This window comes from Octopus bimaculoides, chromosome 10 (genome assembly GCF_001194135.2).
Source record: "Octopus bimaculoides isolate UCB-OBI-ISO-001 chromosome 10, ASM119413v2, whole genome shotgun sequence".
Taxonomy (NCBI): Eukaryota; Metazoa; Mollusca; class Cephalopoda; order Octopoda; family Octopodidae; genus Octopus; species Octopus bimaculoides.
This window is the reverse complement of record NC_068990.1, coordinates 70,326,195-70,334,415: the sequence shown is the minus strand read 5'-3', so window position 1 is coordinate 70,334,415 and position 8,221 is coordinate 70,326,195. Positions and strand designations below refer to the sequence as shown.

At 35.5% G+C, this 8,221-nt stretch overlaps 2 long non-coding RNA genes across 2 annotated transcripts in view; one reads left to right on the top strand and one right to left on the bottom strand.

Moving 5' to 3' along the window:
* The window catches only part of LOC128248919 (uncharacterized), a 44,475-nt gene that overhangs the window by 15,087 nt on the left and 21,167 nt on the right, over window positions 1-8,221 (top strand). The gene's annotated exons all lie outside the window — the stretch shown is intronic.
* LOC128248920 (uncharacterized) overlaps window positions 1,680-8,221 on the bottom strand; it is a 96,702-nt gene continuing 90,160 nt past the window's right edge. The window contains exon 3 of the long non-coding RNA XR_008265072.1: window positions 1,680-3,339. This is a non-coding gene — a long non-coding RNA (uncharacterized LOC128248920). The remainder of the gene's footprint in view (window positions 3,340-8,221) is intronic.

The window sequence follows — 8,221 nt, the reverse complement described above, 5'->3', positions numbered from 1 at the left end:
TGTTCTCAGTAAAAATTCAGCGACACAACAGACTGCAAAAGGGAAAGACAAATGAAAAAATACCAAATAGATGATTCAGCATCTATTTCTAGCATATAGGAGTCCACTTTTGCTGGTTATTCCTCTTATTTTTGTATGTAATATAATTTTAATCTTCGGATTTTTTTAATATGCTAGACCACTGGTTCAAATTGATTAATACCAATTTCTACCCTCATTAATAAATTTTATATATATATATATATATATATATATATATATACACACACACACAATTTGATAACAAATAATGTATGGGTACAAACACAGACACACACACATGCAATTTAATGTGTTTGTAGGCTCATAGAACAAACATGGCTTGGAGGTCAAGTAACAGGAAATGAGACAAATTCAAGATGACCTTTAGATGTTAGGCCTTTATTGGTCAACTCAGGTAATGTGGTGTAATTGGTTTGGAAATAACATCAAATTTTATATATGTTCTTTGATCCACATGGTCAAACATGACACTGTCAGTGTCTGTCTCCGCAGTGTTTAGAGGCTGCAACAACGGCTGTCTACCAACATCTTATCTGATCATGCGGATCCCAGAATAAAAATAAGATCTGAAGTCAATTCCAAACCAATAAAAAGCACCACATGATCTGAGTTGACCAACAGGAACCTAAAATCTAGAAGCCATATTGAAAATTTCTCATTTCCTGATACTTGATCTCCAAATGCCTGATGACCTGGGGTTCAGTCTCCAAACCTCCAAATCTTTAAGTTGCATGAAACCAAGTCAAACTGTTATACAATAATATATGTAACTCCTACCAAATGTGTTAGTACCACTTTCTTTCACCTGTCCACTCACTCATGTGAGATATATTGTTTAGGTATAATAAAAACAATTTTATATTAATTTGATGGGTTACCCTATACTTTTGTAAAGTATGAATTTATAATTCTTAAAAAAGAGTGTTGTTGACAGTGACTTGGAAGTTTTGGCCAGTTAAGCCATCATTGGACAATAGCTGAAATTTCAAAATCACTGTCAACGACATTATTGCTTAAAAATAATATATATATCATCTTTATCAGCATTTTAATGTAATTTTCCATGCTTGCATGTATCTGACGGAGTTTGTTGAGTCAGATTTTCTATGGCTGGAAGCCCTTCCTGTCATCAACCTGCACCTGTTTTCAAGTAAGGTAATATTTTCCCCATGACCTGACATGCTTTCACAAAACAGTGAACATGAAAGACACTGCTTACAAGAGGACGACACTCATTTACAATCATTATGTGATGTCAAGACAAGGAGAAAACAAAACATACAAGCACACCCACACACACATACAATGGGCTTCTTTTAGCTTCTGTCTACCAAATCCATTCCATAAGCTTTGGTTGGCCTGAGGACATAGTAGAAGACATTTCCCCAAGGTTCCACACAACAGGACTGAACCTAGAACCCTATGGTTGGGAAGCAAACTTCTTACCACACAGCCATATCTGCACCTATATTATAAATATATATAGGTATGTATTCAAGGAGTGGAAAGTTCAAAAGGTCTGGCCACTGAGAATAAAAAAACTCAAAGTCAAATCTGAGAGGGAATAAAACATTTAATCCTTAATCATTAGTCTGACTGGGGTCAATGTAATTGACTAGACCTCCTACAAAAAAAAAAAAAAAAAAATTAGGCCTTATGCATATAGAAGAAACAATTATTAGAATAAAGGCAGCAAACTGGCAGAATCATTAGCACACTGGACAAAGTGCTTTGCAGCATTTATTTTGGATCTTTATGATCGGAGTTCAAACTCCACTGAGGTTGACTTCATCCTTTTAGAGTCAATGAAATAAGTACCAGTCAAGTACTAGGTCACTGCAATTGACTAGCCCCTTCCCCTAAAATCTCAGGCCTTGTGCCTATAGAAGGATTATTAATCTAAAGGAAGCCCTCTTGACTAGCTCCCTCCCCACAAATTTTAGGCTTTCTATCTATACTAGAAAGAATTATCATTATTAAGGTGTCAAGCTGGCAGAATTGTTAGCATGTCAGGCAAAATGCTTAGTAGCATTTCATCCGACTTTACATTTGAAGTTCAAATTCCATCACAGTTGACTTTGCCTTTCATCCTTTCAGCACCAAATTTCAGGCCTTGGGCCTACAGCAGAAAGGATGATGATGATGATGATGACGATGATGATGATGATGATTAGCTGGCAGAATTGTTAGCAAAAATGGCGAGCTGACAGAATCGTTTGTGAAGATGGTGAGCTGGCAGAATCGTTAGCATGCTGGATAAAATGCTTTATCGCTATGTTCTGAGTTAAAAATTCTGCCAAAGTTGACTTCGCCATTCATCCTTTTGGGGTCGATAAATTAAGTACCACTGAAACACTGGGAGTGATGTAATTGACTAGTCCTCTCCTCCAGAATTTCAGGCCTTGTGCCAATAGTAGAAAGGACTATTATTATTATTATTATTATTATTATCATTATTATAAGGGTGCTGGATTAGCAGAATCATTGAAATATCAGACAATATACCTTTTGGTATTTGTTCTGGCTCTTTATGATCTGAGTTCAAATCTAACGGAAGTCAACTTTACCTTTCATTCTTTCATCTCTCTCTCTCTCTCTCTCTCTCTCTCTCTCTCTCTCTCTCCAGGATCAATAAAATAAAGTACCAGTCTTGTACTGGGGTCAATAGTACTAAACCCCTCTCTCCTCAACATAATTAACCTTCTATCAAAATCTGAAACAATTTTATTTTTTTTTACAACAGAGAATGGAAGATTTATACTTCACTTTTGATACTGTTTTAGTCGTATTTTTAATTTGGTTTTTGTTGCTACAGTTGTTTGATTATTTTATTATTTGTTTTTCTTGTTTCCATTTGTTTGCTGACTATATTTGATTTTCTGTGATATTGGTTTTTACCTAATTTTTTGCTTGTTTTATGTTTTGGTCATCATCATCATCATTATTTATACTGATTTTGTATTTGTTTCTTCTTGCTTCTGTTATTCTTCGTTCATCCTTTTGGGATGCAACTTTTTGATTTGAAAGTTTTTAAATTAAATTTTAATTTAATATCTCATTTGTTTTATTAACTTTATTTCTATTTTATACCATTTTTATTTCACTTGCAAAACAAACCAAAACATTACAATTCTTGTCAAACACACACATACAAATACACACACATAACCTCAGATGAGAAAGAAAGATTGAGAAGAAGCAACAGCAACAATAATTTTTGAGTGGAAGCTGCCTTTAGAAACCAATTTTTCCTAATTTTCTTCTGTTTTCTTCTCATATGCTGTCTTTGAAACCATTCTACAAGGATAAAAGGATTGGAATCAAGACAGAATTAGGACTAACCTCTAGATTGTCACAAGATAACCTATAAATATTCTCTCTTAATCATTGTGTATGTATGCGCATGTGCATACATGTGTGTACATATATATTTATACACATACATATATGTATGTGTGTATACACAAACACACACATGTATGCATGTATGTATGTATGTATTTGTATGTACAAATGAAAGAAAATACATTTGTTTGTTCAAGTTTGTAGAACATGCAAGGTAACAAGAAACTAGAAAGAGTGACAGTGAAAATTCAACTTTAAACTAATGAGTATGTATGTGTACATGTACTAACACACACACACACACACACACACACAAATACAAATACACATGCATGCACACTCTTATATAATGGAGAAGTAAAACAACCAATGATAACAGCAATACCATCAGCCATAAATGGCAATTTCAATGGTGCTACTCCAAATGTTATACTGGTCTTATCATCTTCTTGACAGACAAAGAGAGGTACTGGAGAAGAGGCATATGGAGAGGCCTCAAACTAAGTGCTGAAAGTAAGAGAGAGTTAGCAAAGGATAAGGTTAGCTTGGATAAATCAAGTTTGGCTTGTTCTAAGGCATGGACCACAAAAGCTATATTGCCATTGAAGAAACGTAACTGAGAGCAAGTCACTTGATTATGCATATATTGATGAGGCTCTGAAGTTTCAAATATGATTAGGAAACTAGATTATTGCTCAAACAACTTCTTATATCATTTGACCACTTCATGGAATTATTGATAACTTGTTAACTCCCATCATGTAAATTTCTAAAGTAAAATTTAATGTCTTGATTTAAAGATAATAATTCCTTCATTCTTTTATGTTATTACTACTTTTTAATAAAAAAAATATTCAAAGAAGTTTAATGAGAATATTTAACAAAATTCATGAAGAACAGCCAAAATTCAGTTCTATTATATTAATGTAGTTGGAATATTTAATGTGAAATGTGCTTAGTTGCTGTATCGATATGTGGCAAGAAATTAGAGTAAATTCAAAATTGTCTGATAACTAAAACTACTTTACTGTAAACAGATAATAAATACACCCTATCAATGAGTGTTTCTATTACATTGTCTTCAAGAAAAGTGAGTGCTTATTCATAATTCTTTGGCCAACTGGCATTGTATATTTACTAGGTGTATGTCAACATGATATCGTCTAAGGTATTTTGAATTTCCATATTGTATTTCAGACAGACCTTTTTGAATTGATTCTTATTCAAATTGGAAAAATAGTTTGCTAATGATTCAGCACCTTTAATATTCATTTCAAGTGTTTATAGACCCCACTTAGACAGCTACATAGACACTTCCCCCACCACCACCACCATCACCAGGCACTTACTCTGCTAACTCTTGATTTAGACAAATGGTTTGTGAGAAACATGTCAACCATGTAGTCAAAGGGTTGTTTGTAAGTATGAAGTTGCTAGTAAGACCATCAAGAAGTTTAGAATATGGACAGTGGTTTATTATATCTTTAGTTCCCTTTCTTTTCATTTTAGTTCTTGAGAGATCAGGACTGGTTGTTTTTAGGAATATTATAATTATTTAGGAATAATTATAGGCTGCTGACATAGTTCTCACCAGAGAAAAGTTTGACAGTCACCTTGCTATGTGAGTAGTGGCATTGTTCAATATGCTGGATGAGAGTGGGTAGGCATTCAATATCATCAACCACTAAGAGACATGCTCAACTGGTTAAGGTTAAACAACTGACAAACAAATCTGTGGTACTGAGCAGAATATCTGCTGTAGCACATCTTTTACATCAAGATAGAAAATGTTTGTGTTTACACTTCCGATGAGTTAAGATCAGAAGCCATGAGAGCTACTGCTTGGTACTGCAACAGAGCATTAATTATTATTATTATTATTATTATTATTATCATTATTATTAAGGCAGTGAGCTGGCAGAATCATTAGTATGTTGGATGAAATATATAGTGGTGTTTCACCCATTGCTATGTTCTGAGTTCAAATTCCGCTGAGGTCGACTTTGCCTCTCATCCTTCTGGGGTTGATAAATTAAGTACCAGTGAAACACTGCGATCAATGTGATCGACTAGTCCCCTCCCCACCAAATTTCAGGCCTTACACCTTCAGTAGAAAGGACGACGACGACAGCCACCGCCACTACCACCACCACCACCATCATCATCATCAATAGATGTAAGGACAGTGAGATAGCAGAACCAGTACAGTGCCAGATTAAATGCCTTGCAGTTTTTAGTTATATCCCTTGACATTCTGACTTCAAATCCTAATGCTGTTCATCCATTTAGAGTCAATATGATAAATACTGGATCACATTCACCTTCTGTCTCTCTGGAGCTTATAACATATGTACCAGTCATATACTGCAGTCCTTTCAAATGGCTACACAATTCTACACCCATTTGTTACTTTATGATTCTTTAAAAATAATAATTACTATTAATAATGAAGTAGATAGTAGTTGTGGAGAAGGTTGGCAGTTAGTCCAGATGTTTCACCAGATGCTTTTTAACACTAATTACACATTCTTTTCTGTCCTTTTTAAAATAGGTTCTACATCATGGCTCAAATGCAATTTTCCAATCTTTCATAGCAGAACACTTTTTCCCCTCCTTCTACATGGACTTCTATTAAATATTAATTTATAGCTTTATAAACTGAGTATTAACAGGCATCAGACATACTAATTGCCTTGCAACCCCTCGAATATCACAAAGTAACTTCTCTGATAACATGAGTGATACACTTTATATACATACATACTCACATACATACATGCAAGCAGACAGACAGACAGACAGGCATTGTGCCTCTCTTTTTGAAGCTACTTTTGTAACCTACTCAACCACATGTCCTCTCTCTCTCTCTCTTCCTTCCTGTCTACTGTACCATCATTACTATTCTGTTCCTCCTCCCCCTTCTCTTCCCTGCACTGCCAGTGATGTCCCACTTACCCTACCTCCCCCAACTCATGCATCCCTAAATAATCTCCCTTACCCATATCTCACTCTCCATATATTCTGGCAACCTCCATCCACCACACCTCTGCTTCCTCTGTTCCTACCTACTCATTTCGATTCACTTCATATCTGGACACCTTATCATTGTTATTTTCATTGCTTTCTATCTCCACCTGGTTACTCTCACTCTCTCTTCTAAAATGTAAGTAGTCATGTAGCTTTTCTGTAACAAGAAACCTGTTCTACTCTGATCCCTTCTCACAAACTTTAATCTCTCATTTCCTTGAGTAAAACTTCCCACTTAGGGTTTGAAGTCTTGCAGATTGCATGGCAACTTCACTAGTGCTGGCTGGAGGCATGAAAACAGCATCCAGTACATATAAAATGGTTGTCATCAAGAAGGGCATCAAGCTGTAGAAATCAAAGCAGACAGTGGAGCATGATGCGATCCTTGGACCCACTGGACCCTGTCAAACCATCCAATTATTCACTAACCACTATACCGAGTGCACTGAGTGCATTTTATCATGACAGTAGCACTAAAAGGTTTTCGGTACCCTCTGAAAAACTACAGGGTGATTGAAAAGTAACTCCCTATTTTAAAATACTTATAAATTATTTATTGGTTGAAATTTTTACAAAAAAAAAAAAAAACAGATATGAGAGGAAAGCTTTTAGTATGAGGTTTTATACAAAATTCGATATGGGCTCCAGATGTCACTACCAGCTTCTTGAGTCGCTGAGGAATTACATCAACTGACTTCACCAAGAACTTTTGTGGGATGGAAGACATAACTTCTTGTATTTTCCCCTCTTAGTTCTTGCAAAGTCTTTGGTTTGGTACAATAGACTTGTTCCTTTAATGAACCCCAAAGAAAGAAGTCACGGGGTGTTAAGTCAGTACTCCTGGCTAGCCATTCATGGGGACCATGATGACCCATCCACCTCCTGGAGAAGTGGGCATTCAGCTATTCACAAATGACAAGCGTAATACAATTACAGATAAAATTTTCACACTTCAAAACACAAACACAAAAAAATGTGGTAGGAGAGGAACTTGAGGAACAGAGATAGTGCTAACAAATTCATGTCAGTTGTTGGTAAAGAGACTGAATAGAAAACAGAATGACGATGAAGTACATAGATATATGAATATATATATATATATATGTACATTTAAATATACATACAATCTGATCTAGCAGAATTTCTACAACTAGATGCCCTTCCTAATGCCAACCACTCCAAGAGTGTAGTGGGTGCTTTTACGTGCCACCGGCACGAGGGCCAGTCACACGGTACTGGCAACGGCGACGTTCAAAATGGTGTCTTTTATGTGCCACCTGCACAGGAGCCAGTCCAGTGGCACTGGCAACGATCTCGCATGAATGATTTTCTAACGCACCATCGGCACAAGTGCCAGTAAGGTGACACTGGTGATGATCACGCTCAAATGGTGCTATTTACGGGCCACTAGCACACTTCAGTGAACAACAATTGTGCAGGCCAGCATTGGTGTCTACATTTTCACCAGAATTTCTTCTTTTAGATTTTTTTTTCTATTTTTCCTTGGTTTTTATGCTTCCTTAGCAGTCTATAAATTATTCCAATGAAGGATAATGTCCAAAACATCACAATTAACTCTTTCCACTTCTTTGAACTCATCAAACTAATTATCCCAATCATGCATTTATCCCATTTTGCTTTCTTTTATATACTGTCTTTCACTATTTGTGTGCACATGTCTGTGTGTATATGGTAGACAAAGGGAATACATACATACACACACATATATATATAGAGAACAAATTTATTCTTGCTAATTTAAATAACAAAAAATATTAAAAAGCATAGTGCAGAGTTTAAAAATGTA